This window comes from Gorilla gorilla, chromosome 15 (assembly GCF_029281585.2).
Source record: "Gorilla gorilla gorilla isolate KB3781 chromosome 15, NHGRI_mGorGor1-v2.1_pri, whole genome shotgun sequence".
NCBI lineage: Eukaryota > Metazoa > Chordata > Mammalia > Primates > Hominidae > Gorilla > Gorilla gorilla.
Window position 1 is genome coordinate 40,922,960 of NC_073239.2, and position 22,361 is coordinate 40,945,320.

Genomic DNA, 22,361 nt, shown 5'->3' on the forward strand with positions numbered 1-22,361 from the left:
GAATCGGCAAATGGATATTAGGATAACTGTGAAGAGTTCGTTGGAATCGGGAATATCTTCATATAAAATCTAGACAGAAGCATTCTCAAAAGCTTGTTTGTGATGAGTGTCCTCAACTAACGGTGCTCAACCATTCTTTTGATACAGCAGTTTGGAAACACTCTTTTGGTTGAATCTGCAAGTGGATATTTGGATAACTGTGAAAATTTCGTTGGAAACGGGAATATCTTCGTATAAAATCTAGACGGAAGCATTTTAAGAAACTTCTTTGACATGAGTTTCCTCAACTAAAGGAGTTCAACCTATCTTTTCATACAGCAGTTTGGAAAACCTCTTTTAGAAGAATCTGCAAGTGGATATTTGGATAACAGTGAAGATTTCATTGGAAACGGGAATATCTTCATATAAAATCTAAACAGAAGCATTCTCAGAAACTTCATTGTGATGTGTGTCCTCCACTAACAGAGTTCAAACTTTCTTTTGACACTGTAGTTTGGAAACACTCTTTTTGTAGAATCTGCAAGTGGATATTTGGATAACTGTGAAGATTTCGTTGGAAACGGGAATATCTTCATATAAAATCTAAACAGAAGCATTCTCAGAAACTTCATTGTGATGTGTGTCCTCCACTAACAGAGTTCAAACTTCCTTTTGACACTGTAGTTTCGAAACACTCTTTTTGTAGAATCTGCAAGTGGATATTTCGATAACTGTGAAAATTTCTTTGGAAATGGGAATATCTTCAAATAAAATCTAGACAGAAGCATTCTCAGAGACATCTTTTCGATGTGTGTCTTCAACTAACCGAGTTCCACCTTTCTTTTGACAGAGCAGTTTGGAAACACACTTTTTGTAGAATCTGTAAGTGGATATTTGGATACCTCTAACAATTTCATTGGAAACGGGAATATCTTCATATAAAATCTAGACAGAAGCATTCTCCGAAACTTCTTTGTGATGTGTGTCCTTAACTAACAGAGTTCAACCTTTCTTTTGATACTGAAGTTTGGATACTCTCTTTTTGTAGAATCTGTAAGTGGATATTTGGATACCTCTAAAGATTTCGTTGGAAACGAGAATATCTTCATATAAAATCTAGACAAAAGCATTCTCAGAAACTTCTTTGTGGTGTGCGTCCTCAACTAACAGAGTTCAACCTTTCTTTAAATAGAGCAGTTTGGAAACTCTCTTTTTGTAGAATCTGTAAGTGGATATTTGGATACCTCTAACGATTTCGTTGGAAACGGGAATATCTTCATCTAAAATCTACACAGAAGCACTGTCAGAAACTGCTTTGTGATATCTGCATTCAAGTCACAGAGCTGAACATTCCCTTTCATAGCCCAGGTTTGAAACACTCTTTCTGTAGTATCTGGAAGTGGACATTTTGAGCGAATTCAGGCCTACAGTGAAAACAGAAATATCTTCCCATAAAAAAGAGACAGAAAGATTCTCAGAAACTTAATCGGGATGTGTGTACTCAGTTACCAGAGTTGAAACTTTCTGTTGATACAGTTGTTTGGAAACACTCTTTTTGTAGAATCTGCAAGTGGATATTTGGATAACTGTGAAGATTTCGTTGGAAACGGGAATATCTTCATATAAAATCTAGACAGAAGCATTCTCAGAAACCTCTTTGTGATGTGTTTTCTCTACTTACAGAGTTCAACCTTTCTTTTGATACAGCAGTTTGGAAACACTCTTTTTGTAGAATCGGCAAGTGGATATTTGGATAACTGTGAAGAGTTCGTTGGAAACGGGAATATCTTCATATAAAATCTAGACAGAATCATTCTCAGAAGCTTCTTTGTGATGAGTGTCCTCAACTAACAGAATTCAACCATTCTTTTGATACAGCAGTTTGGATACTCTCTTTTTGTAGAATCTGTAAGTGGATATTTGGATACCTCTAAAGATTTCGTTGGAAACGGGAATATCTTCATATAAAATCTAGACAAAAGCATTCTCAGAAACTTCTTTGTGGTGTGCGTCCTCAACTAACAGAGTTCAACCTTTCTTTAAATAGAGCAGTTTGGAAACTCTCTTTTTGTAGAATCTGTAAGTGGATATTTGGATAGCTCTAAGGATTTCGTTGGAAACGGGAATATCTTCATCTAAAATCTACACAGAAGCACTGTCAGAAACTGCTTTGTGATATCTGCATTCAAGTCACAGAGCTGAACATTCCCTTTCATAGCCCAGGTTTGAAACACTCTTTCTGTAGTATCTGGAAGTGGACATTTTGAGCGAATTCTGGCCTAAGGTGAAAACAGAAATATCTTCCCATAAAAAAGAGACAGAAAGATTCTCAGAAACTTAATCGGGATGTGTGTACTCAGTTACCAGAGTTGAACCTTTCTGTTGATACAGTAGTTGGGAAACACTCTTTTTGTAGAATCTGCAAGTGGATATTTGGATAACTTTGAAGATTTCGTTGGAAACGGGAATATCTTCATATAAAATCTAGACAGAAGCATTCTCAGAAACTTCTTTGTGATGTGTTTTCTCTACTTACAGAGTTCCACCTTTCTTTTGATACAGCAGTTTAGAAACACTCTTTTTGTAGAATCGGCAAATGGATATCAGGATAACTGTGAAGAGTTCATTGGAAACGGGAATATCTTCATATAAAATCTAGACAGAAGCATTCTCAAAATCTTGTTTGTGATGAGTGTCCTCAACTAACGGAGCTCAACCATTCTTTTGATACTGCAGTTTGGAAACACTCTTTTGGTAGAATCTGCAAGTGGATATTTGGATAACTGTGAAAATTTCGTTGGAAACGGGAATATCTTCGTATAAAATCTAGACGGAAGCATTCTCAGAAACTTCTTTGACATGAGTTTCATCAACTAAAGGAGTTCAACCTTTCTTTTCATACAGCAGTTTGGAAAGCCTCTTTTAGAAGAATCTGCAAGTGGATATTTGGATAACAGTGAAGATTTCATTGGAAACGGGAATATCTTCATATAAAATCTAAACAGAAGCATTCTCAGAAACTTCATTCTGATGTGTGTCCTCCACTAACAGAGTTCAAAATTTCTTTTGACACTGTAGTTTGGAAACACTCTTTTTGTAGAATCTGCAAGTGGATATTTGGATAACTGTGAAGATTTCGTTGGAAACGGGAATATCTTCATATAAAATCTAAACAGAAGCATTCTCAGAAACTTCATTGTGATGTGTGTCCTCCACTAACAGAGTTCAAACTTCCTTTTGACACTGTAGTTTCAAAACACTCTTTTTGTAGAATCTGCAAGTGGATATTTCGATAACTGTGAAGATTTCGTTGGAAATCGGAATATCTTCAAATAAAATCTAGACAGAAGCATTCTCAGAAAAATCTTTTCGATGTGTGTCTTCAACTAACCGAGTTCCACCTTTCTTTTGATAGAGCAGTTTGGAAACACTCTTTTTGTAGAAGCTGTAAGTGGATATTTGGATACAACTAACAATTTCATTGGAAACGGGAATATCTTCATATAAAATCTAGACAGAAGCATTCTCCGAAACTTCTTTGTGATGTGTGTCCTCAACTAACAGAGTTCAACCTTTCTTTTGATACAGAAGTTTGGATACTCTCTTTTTGTAGAATCTGTAAGTGGATATTTGGATACCTCTGAAGATTTCGTTGGAAACGAGAATATCTTCATATAAAATCAACACAAAAACATTCTCAGAAACTTCTTTGTGGTGTGCGTCCTCAACTAACAGAGTTCAACCTTTCTTTAAATAGAGCAGTTTGGAAACTCTCTTTTTGTAGAATCTGTAAGTGGATATTTGGATAGCTCTAAGGATTTCGTTGGAAACGGGAATATCTTCATCTAAAATCTACAGAGAAGCACTGTCAGAAACTGCTTTGTGATATCTGCATTCAAGTCACAGAGCTGAACATTCCCTTTCATAGCCCAGGTTTGAAACACTCTTTCTGTAGTATCTGGAAGTGGACATTTTGAGCGAATTCAGGCCTACGGTGAAAACAGAAATATCTTCCCATAAAAAAGAGACAGAAAGATTCTCAGAAACTTAATCGGGATGTGTGTACTCAGTTACCAGAGTTGAACCTTTCTGTTGATACAGTAGTTGGGAAACACTCTTTTTGTAGAATCTGCAAGTGGATGTTTGGATAACTTTGAAGATTTCATTGGAAACGGGAATATCTTCATATAAAATCTAGACAGAAGCATTCTCAGAAACTTCTTTGTGATGTGTTTTCTCTACTTACAGAGTTCCACCTTTCTTTTGATACAGCAGTTTGGAAACACTCTTTTTGTAGAATTGGCAAATGGATATTAGGATAAATGTGAAGAGTTCGTTGGAATCGGGAATATCTTCATATAAAATCTAGACAGAAGCATTCTCAAAAGCTTGTTTGTGATGAGAGTCCTCAACTAACGGAGCTCAACCATTCTTTTGATACAGCAGTTTGGAAACACTCTTTTGTTAGAATCTGCAAGTGGATATTTGGATAACTGTGAAAATTTCGTTGGAAACGGGAATATCTTCGTATAAAATCTAGACGGAAGCATTCTCCGAAACTTCTTTGTGATGTGTGTCCTCAACTAACAGAGTTCAACATTTCTTTTGATACAGAAGTTTGGATACTCTCTTTTTGTAGAATCTGTAAGTGGATATTTGGATACCTCTGAAGATTTCGTTGGAAACGAGAATATCTTCATATAAAATCTGCACAAAAACATTCTCAGAAACTTCTTTGTGGTGTGCGTCCTGAACTAACAGAGTTCAACCTTTCTTTAAATAGAGCAGTTTGGAAACTCTCTTTTTGTAGAATCTGTAAGTGGATATTTGGATAGCTCTAAGGATTTCGTTGGAAACGGGAATATCTTCATCTAAAATCTACACAGAAGCACTGTCAGAAACTGCTTTGTGATATCTGCATTCAAGTCACAGAGCTGAACATTCCCTTTCATAGCCCAGGTTTGAAACACTCTTTCTGTAGTATCTGGAAGTGGACATTTTGAGCGAATTCAGGCCTACGGTGAAAACAGAAATATCTTCCCATAAAAAAGAGACAGAAAGATTCTCAGAAACTTAATCGGGATGTGTGTACTCAGTTACCAGAGTTGAACCTTTCTGTTGATACAGTAGTTGGGAAACACTCTTTTTGTAGAATCTGCAAGTGGATGTTTGGATAACTTTGAAGATTTCATTGGAAACGGGAATATCTTCATATAAAATCTAGACAGAAGCATTCTCAGAAACTTCTTTGTGATGTGTTTTCTCTACTTACAGAGTTCCACCTTTCTTTTGATACAGCAGTTTGGAAACACTCTTTTTGTAGAATCGGCAAATGGATATTAGGATAACTGTGAAGAGTTCGTTGGAATCGGGAATATATTCATATAAAATCTAGACAGAAGCATTCTCAAAAGCTTGTTTGTGATGAGTGTCCTCAACTAACGGTGCTCAACCATTCTTTTGATACAGCAGTTTGGAAACACTCTTTTGGTAGAATCTGCAAGTGGATATTTGGATAACTGTGAAAATTTCGTTGGAAACGGGAATATCTTCGTATAAAATCTAGACGGAAGCATTTTAAGAAACTTCTTTGACATGAGTTTCCTCAACTAAAGGAGTTCAACCTATCTTTTCATACAGCAGTTTGGAAAACCTCTTTTAGAAGAATCTGCAAGTGGATATTTGGATAACAGTGAAGATTTCATTGGAAACGGGAATATCTTCATATAAAATCTAAACAGAAGCATTCTCAGAAACTTCATTGTGATGTGTGTCCTCCACTAACAGAGTTCAAACTTTCTTTTGACACTGTAGTTTGGAAACACTCTTTTTGTAGAATCTGCAAGTGGATATTTGGATAACTGTGAAGATTTCGTTGGAAACGGGAATATCTTCATATAAAATCTAAACAGAAGCATTCTCAGAAACTTCATTGTGATGTGTGTCCTCCACTAACAGAGTTCAAACTTCCTTTTGACACTGTAGTTTCGAAACACTCTTTTTGTAGAATCTGCAAGTGGATATTTCGATAACTGTGAAAATTTCTTTGGAAATGGGAATATCTTCAAATAAAATCTAGACAGAAGCATTCTCAGAGACATCTTTTCGATGTGTGTCTTCAACTAACCGAGTTCCACCTTTCTTTTGACAGAGCAGTTTGGAAACACACTTTTTGTAGAATCTGTAAGTGGATATTTGGATACCTCTAACAATTTCATTGGAAACGGGAATATCTTCATATAAAATCTAGACAGAAGCATTCTCCGAAACTTCTTTGTGATGTGTGTCCTTAACTAACAGAGTTCAACCTTTCTTTTGATACTGAAGTTTGGATACTCTCTTTTTGTAGAATCTGTAAGTGGATATTTGGATACCTCTAAAGATTTCGTTGGAAACGAGAATATCTTCATATAAAATCTAGACAAAAGCATTCTCAGAAACTTCTTTGTGGTGTGCGTCCTCAACTAACAGAGTTCAACCTTTCTTTAAATAGAGCAGTTTGGAAACTCTCTTTTTGTAGAATCTGTCAGTGGATATTTGGATACCTCTAACGATTTCGTTGGAAACGGGAATATCTTCATCTAAAATCTACACAGAAGCACTGTCAGAAACTGCTTTGTGATATCTGCATTCAAGTCACAGAGCTGAACATTCCCTTTCATAGCCCAGGTTTGAAACACTCTTTCTGTAGTATCTGGAAGTGGACATTTTGAGCGAATTCAGGCCTACAGTGAAAACAGAAATATCTTCCCATAAAAAAGAGACAGAAAGATTCTCAGAAACTTAATCGGGATGTGTGTACTCAGTTACCAGAGTTGAAACTTTCTGTTGATACAGTTGTTTGGAAACACTCTTCTTGTAGAATCTGCAAGTGGATATTTGGATAACTGTGAAGATTTCGTTGGAAACGGGAATATCTTCATATAAAATCTAGACAGAAGCATTCTCAGAAACCTCTTTGTGATGTGTTTTCTCTACTTACAGAGTTCAACATTTCTTTTGATACAGCAGTTTGGAAACACTCTTTTTGTAGAATCGGCAAGTGGATATTTGGATAACTGTGAAGAGTTCGTTGGAAACGGGAATATCTTCATATAAAATCTAGACAGAAGCATTCTCAGAAGCTTCTTTGTGATGAGTGTCCTCAACTAACAGAATTCAACCATTCTTTTGATACAGCAGTTTGGATACTCTCTTTTTGTAGAATCTGTAAGTGGATATTTGGATACCTCTAAAGATTTCGTTGGAAACGGGAATATCTTCATATAAAATCTAGACAAAAGCATTCTCAGAAACTTCTTTGTGGTGTGCGTCCTCAACTAACAGAGTTCAACCTTTCTTTAAATAGAGCAGTTTGGAAACTCTCTTTTTGTAGAATCTGTAAGTGGATATTTGGATAGCTCTAAGGATTTCGTTGGAAACGGGAATATCTTCAACTAAAATCTACACAGAAGCACTGTCAGAAACTGTTTTGTGATATCTGCATTGAAGTCACAGAGCTCAACATTCCCTTTCATAGCCCAGGTTTGAAACACTCTTTCTGTAGTATCTGGAAGTGGACATTTTGAGCGAATTCAGGCCTACGGTGAAAACAGAAATATCTTCCCATAAAAAAGAGACAGAAAGATTCTCAGAAACTTAATCGGGATGTGTGTACTCAGTTACCAGAGTTGAACCTTTCTGTTGATACAGTAGTTGGGAAACACTCTTTTTGTAGAATCTGCAAGTGGATATTTGGATAACTTTGAAGATTTCGTTGGAAACGGGAATATCTTCATATAAAATCTAGACAGAAGCATTCTCAGAAACCTCTTTGTGATGTGTTTTCTCTACTTACAGAGTTCAACCTTTCTTTTGATACAGCAGTTTGGAAACACTCTTTTTGTAGAATCGGCAAGTGGATATTTCGATAACTGTGAAGAGTTCGTTGGAAACGGGAATATCTTCATATAAAATCTAGACAGAAGCATTCTCAGAAGCTTCTTTGTAATGAGTGTCCTCAACTAACAGAATTCGACCATTCTTTTGATACAGCAGTTTGGATACTCTCTTTTTGTAGAATCTGTAAGTGGATATTTGGATACCTCTAAAGATTTCGTTGGAAACGGGAATATCTTCATATAAAATCTAGACAAAAGCATTCTCAGAAACTTCCTTGTGGTGTGCGTCCTCAACTAACAGAGTTCAACCTTTCTTTAAATAGAGCAGTTTGGAAACTCTCTTTTTGTAGAATCTGTAAGTGGATATTTGGATAGCTCTAAGGATTTCGTTGGAAACGGGAATATCTTCATCTAAAATCTACACAGAAGCACTGTCAGAAACTGCTTTGTGATATCTGCATTCAAGTCACAGAGCTGAACATTCCCTTTCATAGCCCAGGTTTGAAACACTCTTTCTGTAGTATCTGGAAGTGGACATTTTGAGCGAATTCAGGCCTACGGTGAAAACAGAAATATCTTCCCATAAAAAAGAGACAGAAAGATTCTCAGAAACTTAATCGTGATGTGTGTACTCAGTTACCAGAGTTGAACCTTTCTGTTGATACTGTAGTTGGGAAACACTCTTTTTGTAGAATCTGCAAGTGGATATTTGGATAACTTTGAAGATTTCGTTGGAAACGGGAATATCTTCATATAAAATCTAGACAGAAGCATTCTCAGAAACTTCTTTGTGATGTGTTTTCTCTACTTACAGAGTTCCACCTTTCTTTTGATACAGCAGTTTGGAAACACTCTTTTTGTAGAATCGGCAAATGGATATTAGGATAACTGTGAAGAGTTCGTTGGAAACGGGAATATCTTCATATAAAATCTAGACAGAAGCATTCTCAAAAGCTTGTTTGTGATGAGTGTCCTCAACTAACGGAGCTCAACCATTCTTTTGATACTGCAGTTTGGAAACACTCTTTTGGTAGAATCTGCAAGTGGATATTTGGATAACTGTGAAAATTTCGTTGGAAACGGGAATATCTTCGTATAAAATCTAGACGGAAGCATTCTCAGAAACTTCTTTGACATGAGTTTCCTCAACTAAAGGAGTTCAACCTTTCTTTTCATACAGCAGTTTGGAAAACCTCTTTTAGAAGAATCTGCAAGTGGATATTTGGATAACAGTGAAGATTTCATTGGAAACGGGAATATCTTCATATAAAATCTAAACAGAAGCATTCTCAGAAACTTCATTCTGATGTGTGTCCTCCACTAACAGAGTTCAAAATTTCTTTTGACACTGTAGTTTGGAAACACTCTTTTTGTGGAATCTGCAAGTGGATATTTGGATAACTGTGAAGATTTCGTTGGAAACGGGAATATCTTCATATAAAATCTAAACAGAAGCATTCTCAGAAACTTCATTGTGATGTGTGTCCTCCACTAACAGAGTTCAAACTTCCTTTTGACACTGTAGTTTCAAAACACTCTTTTTGTAGAATCTGCAAGTGGATATTTCGATAACTGTGAAGATTTCGTTGGAAATCGGAATATCTTCAAATAAAATCTAGACAGAAGCATTCTCAGAAAAATCTTTTCGATGTGTGTCTTCAACTAACCGAGTTCCACCTTTCTTTTGATAGAGCAGTTTGGAAACACTCTTTTTGTAGAATCTGTAAGTGGATATTTGGATACAACTAACAATTTCATTGGAAACGGGAATATCTTCATATAAAATCTAGACAGAAGCATTCTCCGAAACTTCTTTGTGATGTGTGTCCTCAACTAACAGAGTTCAACCTTTCTTTTGATACAGAAGTTTGGATACTCTCTTTTTGTAGAATCTGTAAGTGGATATTTGGATACCTCTGAAGATTTCGTTGGAAACGAGAATATCTTCATATAAAATCAACACAAAAACATTCTCAGAAACTTCTTTGTGGTGTGCGTCCTCAACTAACAGAGTTCAACCTTTCTTTAAATAGAGCAGTTTGGAAACTCTCTTTTTGTAGAATCTGTAAGTGGATATTTGGATAGCTCTAAGGATTTCGTTGGAAACGGGAATATCTTCATCTAAAATCTACAGAGAAGCACTGTCAGAAACTGCTTTGTGATATCTGCATTCAAGTCACAGAGCTGAACATTCCCTTTCATAGCCCAGGTTTGAAACACTCTTTCTGTAGTATCTGGAAGTGGACATTTTGAGCGAATTCAGGCCTACGGTGAAAACAGAAATATCTTCCCATAAAAAAGAGACAGAAAGATTCTCAGAAACTTAATCGGGATGTGTGTACTCAGTTACCAGAGTTGAAACTTTCTGTTGATACAGTAGTTGGGAAACACTCTTTTTGTAGAATCTGCAAGTGGATGTTTGGATAACTTTGAAGATTTCATTGGAAACGGGAATATCTTCATATAAAATCTAGACAGAAGCATTCTCAGAAACTTCTTTGTGATGTGTTTTCTCTACTTACAGAGTTCCACCTTTCTTTTGATACAGCAGATTGGAAACACTCTTTTTGTAGAATTGGCAAATGGATATTAGGATAACTGTGAAGAGTTCGTTGGAATCGGGAATATCTTCATATAAAATCTAGACAGAAGCATTTTCAAAAGCTTGTTTGTGATGAGTGTCCTCAACTAACGGAGCTCAACGATTCTTTTGATACAGCAGTTTGGAAACACTCTTTTGGTAGAATCTGCAAGTGGATATTTGGATAACTGTGAAAATTTCGTTGGAAACGGGAATATCTTCGTATAAAATCTAGACGGAAGCATTCTCCGAAACTTCTTTGTGATGTGTGTCCTCAACTAACAGAGTTCAACATTTCTTTTGATACAGAAGTTTGGATACTCTCTTTTTGTAGAATCTGTAAGTGGATATTTGGATACCTCTGAAGATTTCGTTGGAAACGAGAATATCTTCATATAAAATCTGCACAAAAACATTCTCAGAAACTTCTTTGTGGTGTGCGTCCTCAACTAACAGAGTTCAACCTTTCTTTAAATAGAGCAGTTTGGAAACTCTCTTTTTGTAGAATCTGTAAGTGGATATTTGGATAGCTCTAAGGATTTCGTTGGAAACGGGAATATCTTCATCTAAAATCTACACAGAAGCACTGTCAGAAACTGCTTTGTGATATCTGCATTCAAGTCACAGAGCTGAACATTCCCTTTCATAGCCCAGGTTTGAAACACTCTTTCTGTAGTATCTGGAAGTGGACATTTTGAGCGAATTCAGGCCTACGGTGAAAACAGAAATATCTTCCCATAAAAAAGAGACAGAAAGATTCTCAGAAACTTAATCGGGATGTGTGTACTCAGTTACCAGAGTTGAACCTTTCTGTTGATACTGTAGTTGGGAAACACTCTTTTTGTAGAATCTGCAAGTGGATGTTTGGATAACTTTGAAGATTTCATTGGAAACGGGAATATCTTCATATAAAATCTAGACAGAAGCATTCTCAGAAACTTCTTTGTGATGTGTTTTCTCTACTTACAGAGTTCCACCTTTCTTTTGATACAGCAGTTTGGAAACACTCTTTTTGTAGAATCGGCAAATGGATATTAGGATAACTGTGAAGAGTTCGTTGGAATCGGGAATATCTTCATATAAAATCTAGACAGAAGCATTCTCAAAAGCTTGTTTGTGATGAGTGTCCTCAACTAACGGTGCTCAACCATTCTTTTGATACAGCAGTTTGGAAACACTCTTTTGGTTGAATCTGCAAGTGGATATTTGGATAACTGTGAAAATTTCGTTGGAAACGGGAATATCTTCGTATAAAATCTAGACGGAAGCATTTTAAGAAACTTCTTTGACATGAGTTTCCTCAACTAAAGGAGTTCAACCTATCTTTTCATACAGCAGTTTGGAAAACCTCTTTTAGAAGAATCTGCAAGTGGATATTTGGATAACAGTGAAGATTTCATTGGAAACGGGAATATCTTCATATAAAATCTAAACAGAAGCATTCTCAGAAACTTCATTGTGATGTGTGTCCTCCACTAACAGAGTTCAAACTTTCTTTTGACACTGTAGTTTGGAAACACTCTTTTTGTAGAATCTGCAAGTGGATATTTGGATAACTGTGAAGATTTCGTTGGAAACGGGAATATCTTCATATAAAATCTAAACAGAAGCATTCTCAGAAACTTCATTGTGATGTGTGTCCTCCACTAACAGAGTTCAAACTTCCTTTTGACACTGTAGTTTCGAAACACTCTTTTTGTAGAATCTGCAAGTGGATATTTCGATAACTGTGAAAATTTCTTTGGAAATGGGAATATCTTCAAATAAAATCTAGACAGAAGCATTCTCAGAGACATCTTTTCGATGTGTGTCTTCAACTAACCGAGTTCCACCTTTCTTTTGACAGAGCAGTTTGGAAACACACTTTTTGTAGAATCTGTAAGTGGATATTTGGATACCTCTAACAATTTCATTGGAAACGGGAATATCTTCATATAAAATCTAGACAGAAGCATTCTCCGAAACTTCTTTGTGATGTGTGTCCTTAACTAACAGAGTTCAACCTTTCTTTTGATACTGAAGTTTGGATACTCTCTTTTTGTAGAATCTGTAAGTGGATATTTGGATACCTCTAAAGATTTCGTTGGAAACGAGAATATCTTCATATAAAATCTAGACAAAAGCATTCTCAGAAACTTCTTTGTGGTGTGCGTCCTCAACTAACAGAGTTCAACCTTTCTTTAAATAGAGCAGTTTGGAAACTCTCTTTTTGTAGAATCTGTAAGTGGATATTTGGATACCTCTAACGATTTCGTTGGAAACGGGAATATCTTCATCTAAAATCTACACAGAAGCACTGTCAGAAACTGCTTTGTGATATCTGCATTCAAGTCACAGAGCTGAACATTCCCTTTCATAGCCCAGGTTTGAAACACTCTTTCTGTAGTATCTGGAAGTGGACATTTTGAGCGAATTCAGGCCTACAGTGAAAACAGAAATATCTTCCCATAAAAAAGAGACAGAAAGATTCTCAGAAACTTAATCGGGATGTGTGTACTCAGTTACCAGAGTTGAAACTTTCTGTTGATACAGTTGTTTGGAAACACTCTTTTTGTAGAATCTGCAAGTGGATATTTGGATAACTGTGAAGATTTCGTTGGAAACGGGAATATCTTCATATAAAATCTAGACAGAAGCATTCTCAGAAACCTCTTTGTGATGTGTTTTCTCTACTTACAGAGTTCAACCTTTCTTTTGATACAGCAGTTTGGAAACACTCTTTTTGTAGAATCGGCAAGTGGATATTTGGATAACTGTGAAGAGTTCGTTGGAAACGGGAATATCTTCATATAAAATCTAGACAGAATCATTCTCAGAAGCTTCTTTGTGATGAGTGTCCTCAACTAACAGAATTCAACCATTCTTTTGATACAGCAGTTTGGATACTCTCTTTTTGTAGGATCTGTAAGTGGATATTTGGATACCTCTAAAGATTTCGTTGGAAACGGGAATATCTTCATATAAAATCTAGACAAAAGCATTCTCAGAAACTTCTTTGTGGTGTGCGTCCTCAACTAACAGAGTTCAACCTTTCTTTAAATAGAGCAGTTTGGAAACTCTCTTTTTGTAGAATCTGTAAGTGGATATTTGGATAGCTCTAAGGATTTCGTTGGAAACGGGAATATCTTCATCTAAAATCTACACAGAAGCACTGTCAGAAACTGCTTTGTGATATCTGCATTCAAGTCACAGAGCTGAACATTCCCTTTCATAGCCCAGGTTTGAAACACTCTTTCTGTAGTATCTGGAAGTGGACATTTTGAGCGAATTCTGGCCTATGGTGAAAACAGAAATATCTTCCCATAAAAAAGAGACAGAAAGATTCTCAGAAACTTAATCGGGATGTGTGTACTCAGTTACCAGAGTTGAACCTTTCTGTTGATACAGTAGTTGGGAAACACTCTTTTTGTAGAATCTGCAAGTGGATATTTGGATAACTTTGAAGATTTCGTTGGAAACGGGAATATCTTCATATAAAATCTAGACAGAAGCATTCTCAGAAACTTCTTTGTGATGTGTTTTCTCTACTTACAGAGTTCCACCTTTCTTTTGATACAGCAGTTTAGAAACACTCTTTTTGTAGAATCGGCAAATGGATATCAGGATAACTGTGAAGAGTTCATTGGAAACGGGAATATCTTCATATAAAATCTAGACAGAAGCATTCTCAAAATCTTGTTTGTGATGAGTGTCCTCAACTAACGGAGCTCAACCATTCTTTTGATACTGCAGTTTGGAAACACTCTTTTGGTAGAATCTGCAAGTGGATATTTGGATAACTGTGAAAATTTCGTTGGAAACGGGAATATCTTCGTATAAAATCTAGACGGAAGCATTCTCAGAAACTTCTTTGACATGAGTTTCATCAACTAAAGGAGTTCAACCTTTCTTTTCATACAGCAGTTTGGAAAACCTCTTTTAGAAGAATCTGCAAGTGGATATTTGGATAACAGTGAAGATTTCATTGGAAACGGGAATATCTTCATATAAAATCTAAACAGAAGCATTCTCAGAAACTTCATTCTGATGTGTGTCCTCCACTAACAGAGTTCAAAATTTCTTTTGACACTGTAGTTTGGAAACACTCTTTTTGTAGAATCTGCAAGTGGATATTTGGATAACTGTGAAGATTTCGTTGGAAACGGGAATATCTTCATATAAAATCTAAACAGAAGCATTCTCAGAAACTTCATTGTGATGTGTGTCCTCCACTAACAGAGTTCAAACTTCCTTTTGACACTGTAGTTTCAAAACACTCTTTTTGTAGAATCTGCAAGTGGATATTTCGATAACTGTGAAGATTTCGTTGGAAATCGGAATATCTTCAAATAAAATCTAGACAGAAGCATTCTCAGAAAAATCTTTTCGATGTGTGTCTTCAACTAACCGAGTTCCACCTTTCTTTTGATAGAGCAGTTTGGAAACACTCTTTTTGTAGAATCTGTAAGTGGATATTTGGATACAACTAACAATTTCATTGGAAACGGGAATATCTTCATATAAAATCTAGACAGAAGCATTCTCCGAAACTTCTTTGTGATGTGTGTCCTCAACTAACAGAGTTCAACCTTTCTTTTGATACAGAAGTTTGGATACTCTCTTTTTGTAGAATCTGTAAGTGGATATTTGGATACCTCTGAAGATTTCGTTGGAAACGAGAATATCTTCATATAAAATCAACACAAAAACATTCTCAGAAACTTCTTTGTGGTGTGCGTCCTGAACTAACAGAGTTCAACCTTTCTTTAAATAGAGCAGTTTGGAAACTCTCTTTTTGTAGAATCTGTAAGTGGATATTTGGATAGCTCTAAGGATTTCGTTGGAAACGGGAATATCTTCATCTAAAATCTACAGAGAAGCACTGTCAGAAACTGCTTTGTGATATCTGCATTCAAGTCACAGAGCTGAACATTCCCTTTCATAGCCCAGGTTTGAAACACTCTTTCTGTAGTATCTGGAAGTGGACATTTTGAGCGAATTCAGGCCTACGGTGAAAACAGAAATATCTTCCCATAAAAAAGAGACAGAAAGATTCTCAGAAACTTAATCGGGATGTGTGTACTCAGTTACCAGAGTTGAACCTTTCTGTTGATACAGTAGTTGGGAAACACTCTTTTTGTAGAATCTGCAAGTGGATGTTTGGATAACTTTGAAGATTTCATTGGAAACGGGAATATCTTCATATAAAATCTAGACAGAAGCATTCTCAGAAACTTCTTTGTGATGTGTTTTCTCTACTTACAGAGTTCCACCTTTCTTTTGATACAGCAGTTTGGAAACACTCTTTTTGTAGAATTGGCAAATGGATATTAGGATAAATGTGAAGAGTTCGTTGGAATCGGGAATATCTTCATATAAAATCTAGACAGAAGCATTCTCAAAAGCTTGTTTGTGATGAGAGTCCTCAACTAACGGAGCTCAACCATTCTTTTGATACAGCAGTTTGGAAACACTCTTTTGTTAGAATCTGCAAGTGGATATTTGGATAACTGTGAAAATTTCGTTGGAAACGGGAATATCTTCGTATAAAATCTAGACGGAAGCATTCTCCGAAACTTCTTTGTGATGTGTGTCCTCAACTAACAGAGTTCAACCTTTCTTTTGATACAGAAGTTTGGATACTCTCTTTTTGTAGAATCTGTAAGTGGATATTTGGATACCTCTGAAGATTTCGTTGGAAACGAGAATATCTTCATATAAAATCTGCACAAAAACATTCTCAGAAACTTCTTTGTGGTGTGCGTCCTGAACTAACAGAGTTCAACCTTTCTTTAAATAGAGCAGTTTGGAAACTCTCTTTTTGTAGAATCTGTAAGTGGATATTTGGATAGCTCTAAGGATTTCGTTGGAAACGGGAATATCTTCATCTAAAATCTACACAGAAGCACTGTCAGAAACTGCTTTGTGATATCTGCATTCAAGTCACAGAGCTGAACATTCCCTTTCATAGCCCAGGTTTGAAACACTCTTTCTGTAGTATCTGGAAGTGGACATTTTGAGCGAATTCAGGCCTACGGTGAAAACAGAAATATCTTCCCATAAAAAAGAGACAGAAAGATTCTCAGAAACTTAATCGGGATGTGTGTACTCAGTTACCAGAGTTGAACCTTTCTGTTGATACAGTAGTTGGGAAACACTCTTTTTGTAGAATCTGCAAGTGGATGTTTGGATAACTTTGAAGATTTCATTGGAAACGGGAATATCTTCATATAAAATCTAGACAGAAGCATTCTCAGAAACTTCTTTGTGATGTGTTTTCTCTACTTACAGAGTTCCACCTTTCTTTTGATACAGCAGTTTGGAAACACTCTTTTTGTAGAATTGGCAAATGGATATTAGGATAACTGTGAAGAGTTCGTTGGAATCGGGAATATATTCATATAAAATCTAGACAGAAGCATTCTCAAAAGCTTGTTTGTGATGAGTGTCCTCAACTAACGGTGCTCAACCATTCTTTTGATACAGCAGTTTGGAAACACTCTTTTGGTAGAATCTGCAAGTGGATATTTGGATAACTGTGAAAATTTCGTTGGAAACGGGAATATCTTCGTATAAAATCTAGACGGAAGCATTTTAAGAAACTTCTTTGACTTGAGTTTCCTCAACTAAAGGAGTTCAACCTATCTTTTCATACAGCAGTTTGGAAAACCTCTTTTAGAAGAATCTGCAAGTGGATATTTGGATAACAGTGAAGATTTCATTGGAAACGGGAATATCTTCATATAAAATCTAAACAGAAGCATTCTCAGAAACTTCATTGTGATGTGTGTCCTCCACTAACAGAGTTCAAACTTTCTTTTGACACTGTAGTTTGGAAACACTCTTTTTGTAGAATCTGCAAGTGGATATTTGGATAACTGTGAAGATTTCGTTGGAAACGGGAATATCTTCATATAAAATCTAAACAGAAGCATTCTCAGAAACTTCATTGTGATGTGTGTCCTCCACTAACAGAGTTCAAACTTCCTTTTGACACTGTAGTTTCGAAACACTCTTTTTGTAGAATCTGCAAGTGGATATTTCGATAACTGTGAAAATTTCTTTGGAAATGGGAATATCTTCAAATAAAATCTAGACAGAAGCATTCTCAGAGACATCTTTTCGATGTGTGTCTTCAACTAACCGAGTTCCACCTTTCTTTTGACAGAGCAGTTTGGAAACACACTTTTTGTAGAATCTGTAAGTGGATATTTGGATACCTCTAACAATTTCATTGGAAACGGGAATATCTTCATATAAAATCTAGACAGAAGCATTCTCCGAAACTTCTTTGTGATGTGTGTCCTTAACTAACAGAGTTCAACCTTTCTTTTGATACTGAAGTTTGGATACTCTCTTTTTGTAGAATCTGTAAGTGGATATTTGGATACCTCTAAAGATTTCGTTGGAAACGAGAATATCTTCATAGAAAATCTAGACAAAAGCATTCTCAGAAACTTCTTTGTGGTGTGCGTCCTCAACTAACAGAGTTCAACCTTTCTTTAAATAGAGCAGTTTGGAAACTCTCTTTTTGTAGAATCTGTAAGTGGATATTTGGATACCTCTAACGATTTCGTTGGAAACGGGAATATCTTCATCTAAAATCTACACAGAAGCACTGTCAGAAACTGCTTTGTGATATCTGCATTCAAGTCACAGAGCTGAACATTCCCTTTCATAGCCCAGGTTTGAAACACTCTTTCTGTAGTATCTGGAAGTGGACATTTTGAGCGAATTCAGGCCTACAGTGAAAACAGAAATATCTTCCCATAAAAAAGAGACAGAAAGATTCTCAGAAACTTAATCGGGATGTGTGTACTCAGTTACCAGAGTTGAAACTTTCTGTTGATACAGTTGTTTGGAAACACTCTTCTTGTAGAATCTGCAAGTGGATATTTGGATAACTGTGAAGATTTCGTTGGAAACGGGAATATCTTCATATAAAATCTAGACAGAAGCATTCTCAGAAACCTCTTTGTGATGTGTTTTCTCTACTTACAGAGTTCAACCTTTCTTTTGATACAGCAGTTTGGAAACACTCTTTTTGTAGAATCGGCAAGTGGATATTTGGATAACTGTGAAGAGTTCGTTGGAAACGGGAATATCTTCATATAAAATCTAGACAGAAGCATTCTCAGAAGCTTCTTTGTGATGAGTGTCCTCAACTAACAGAATTCAACCATTCTTTTGATACAGCAGTTTGGATACTCTCTTTTTGTAGAATCTGTAAGTGGATATTTGGATACCTCTAAAGATTTCGTTGGAAACGGGAATATCTTCATATAAAATCTAGACAAAAGCATTCTCAGAAACTTCTTTGTGGTGTGCGTCCTCAACTAACAGAGTTCAACCTTTCTTTAAATAGAGCAGTTTGGAAACTCTCTTTTTGTAGAATCTGTAAGTGGATATTTGGATAGCTCTAAGGATTTCGTTGGAAACGGGAATATCTTCAACTAAAATCTACACAGAAGCACTGTCAGAAACTGTTTTGTGATATCTGCATTCAAGTCACAGAGCTGAACATTCCCTTTCATAGCCCAGGTTTGAAACACTCTTTCTGTAGTATCTGGAAGTGGACATTTTGAGCGAATTCAGGCCTACGGTGAAAACAGAAATATCTTCCCATAAAAAAGAGACAGAAAGATTCTCAGAAACTTAATCGGGATGTGTGTACTCAGTTACCAGAGTTGAACCTTTCTGTTGATACAGTAGTTGGGAAACACTCTTTTTGTAGAATCTGCAAGTGGATATTTGGATAACTTTGAAGATTTCGTTGGAAACGGGAATATCTTCATATAAAATCTAGACAGAAGCATTCTCAGAAACTTCTTTGTGATGTGTTTTCTCTACTTACAGAGTTCCACCTTTCTTTTGATACAGCAGTTTGGAAACACTCTTTTTGTAGAATCGGCAAATGGATATCAGGATAACTGTGAAGAGTTCGTTGGAAACGGGAATATCTTCATATAAAATCTAGACAGAAGCATTCTCAAAAGCTTGTTTGTGATGAGTGTCCTCAACTAACGGAGCTCAACCATTCTTTTGATACTGCAGTTTGGAAACACTCTTTTGGTAGAATCTGCAAGTGGATATTTGGATAACTGTGAAAATTTCGTTGGAAACGGGAATATCTTCGTATAAAATCTAGACGGAAGCATTCTCAGAAACTTCTTTGACATGAGTTTCCTCAACTAAAGGAGTTCAACCTTTCTTTTCATACAGCAGTTTGGAAAACCTCTTTTAGAAGAATCTGCAAGTGGATATTTGGATAACAGTGAAGATTTCATTGGAAACGGGAATATCTTCATATAAAATCTAAACAGAAGCATTCTCAGAAACTTCATTCTGATGTGTGTCCTCCACTAACAGAGTTCAAAATTTCTTTTGACACTGTAGTTTGGAAACACTCTTTTTGTAGAATCTGCAAGTGGATATTTGGATAACTGTGAAGATTTCGTTGGAAACGGGAATATCTTCATATAAAATCTAAACAGAAGCATTCTCAGAAACTTCATTGTGATGTGTGTCCTCCACTAACAGAGTTCAAACTTCCTTTTGACACTGTAGTTTCAAAACACTCTTTTTGTAGAATCTGCAAGTGGATATTTCGATAACTGTGAAGATTTCGTTGGAAATCGGAATATCTTCAAATAAAATCTAGACAGAAGCATTCTCAGAAAAATCTTTTCGATGTGTGTCTTCAACTAACCGAGTTCCACCTTTCTTTTGATAGAGCAGTTTGGAAACACTCTTTTTGTAGAATCTGTAAGTGGATATTTGGATACAACTAACAATTTCATTGGAAACGGGAATATCTTCATATAAAATCTAGACAGAAGCATTCTCCGAAACTTCTTTGTGATGTGTGTCCTCAACTAACAGAGTTCAACCTTTCTTTTGATACAGAAGTTTGGATACTCTCTTTTTGTAGAATCTGTAAGTGGATATTTGGATACCTCTGAAGATTTCGTTGGAAACGAGAATATCTTCATATAAAATCAACACAAAAACATTCTCAGAAACTTCTTTGTGGTGTGCGTCCTCAACTAACAGAGTTCAACCTTTCTTTAAATAGAGCAGTTTGGAAACTCTCTTTTTGTAGAATCTGTAAGTGGATATTTGGATAGCTCTAAGGATTTCGTTGGAAACGGGAATATCTTCATCTAAAATCTACAGAGAAGCACTGTCAGAAACTGCTTTGTGATATCTGCATTCAAGTCACAGAGCTGAACATTCCCTTTCATAGCCCAGGTTTGAAACACTCTTTCTGTAGTATCTGGAAGTGGACATTTTGAGCGAATTCAGGCCTACGGTGAAAACAGAAATATCTTCCCATAAAAAAGAGACAGAAAGATTCTCAGAAACTTAATCGGGATGTGTGTACTCAGTTACCAGAGTTGAACCTTTCTGTTGATACAGTAGTTGGGAAACACTCTTTTTGTAGAATCTGCAAGTGGATGTTTGGATAACTTTGAAGATTTCATTGGAAACGGGAATATCTTCATATAAAATCTAGACAGAAGCATTCTCAGAAACTTCTTTGTGATGTGTTTTCTCTACTTACAGAGTTCCACCTTTCTTTTGGTACAGCAGTTTGGAAACACACTTTTTGTAGAATTGGCAAAAGGATATTAGGATAACTGTGAAGAGTTCGTTGGAATCGGGAATATCTTCATATAAAATCTAGACAGAAGCATTCTCAAAAGCTTGTTTGTGATGAGTGTCCTCAACTAACGGAGCTCAACCATTCTTTTGATACAGCAGTTTGGAAACACTCTTTTGGTAGAATCTGCAAGTGGATATTTGGATAACTATGAAAATTTCATTGGAAACGGGAATATCTTCATATAAAATCTAGACGGAAGCATTCTCAGAAACTTCTTTGACATGAGTTTCCTCAACTAAAGGAGTTCAACCTTTCTTTTCATACAGCAGTTTGGAAACCCTCTTTTAGAAGAATCTGCAAGTGGATATTTTGATAACAGTGAAGATTTCGTTGGAAACGGGAATATCTTCATATAAAATCTAGACGGAAGCATTCTCAGAAACTTCTTTGACATGAGTTTCCTCAACTAAAGGAGTTCAACCTTTCTTTTCATACAGCAGTTTGGAAACCCTCTTTTAGAAGAATCTGCAAGTGGATATTTTGATAACAGTGAAGATTTCGTTGGAAACGGGAATATCTTTATATAAAATCTAAACAGAAGCATTCTCAGAAACTTCATTGTGATGTGTGTCCTCCACTAACAGAGTTCAAACTTTCTTTTGACACTGTAGTTTGGAAACACTCTTTTTGTAGAATCTGCAAGTGGATATTTCGATAACTGTGAAAATTTCATTGGAAACGGGAATATCTTCATATAAAATCTAGACAAAAGCATTCTCAGAAACTTCTTTGTGGTGTGCGTCCTCAACTAACAGAGTTCAACCTTTCTTTAAATAGAGCAGTTTGGAAACTCTCTTTTTGTAGAATCTGTAAGTGGATATTTGGATAGCTCTAACGATTTCGTTGGAAACGGGAATATCTTCATCTAAAATCTACACAGAAGCACTGTCAGAAACTGCTTTGTGATATCTGCATTCAAGTCACAGAGCTGAACATTCCCTTTCATAGCCCAGGTTTGAAACACTCTTTCTGTAGTATCTGGAAGTGGACATTTTGAGCGAATTCAGGCCTACGGTGAAAACAGAAATATCTTCCCATAAAAAAGAGACAGAAAGATTCTCAGAAACTTAATCGGGATGTGTGTACTCAGTTACCAGAGTTGAACCTTTCTGTTGATACAGTAGTTTGGAAACACTCTTTTTGTAGAATCTGCAAGTGGATATTTGGATAACTTTGAAGATTTCGTTGGAAACGGGAATATCTTCATATAAAATCTAGACAGAAGCATTCTCAGAAACTTCTTTGTGATATGTTTTCTCTACTTACAGAGTTCAAC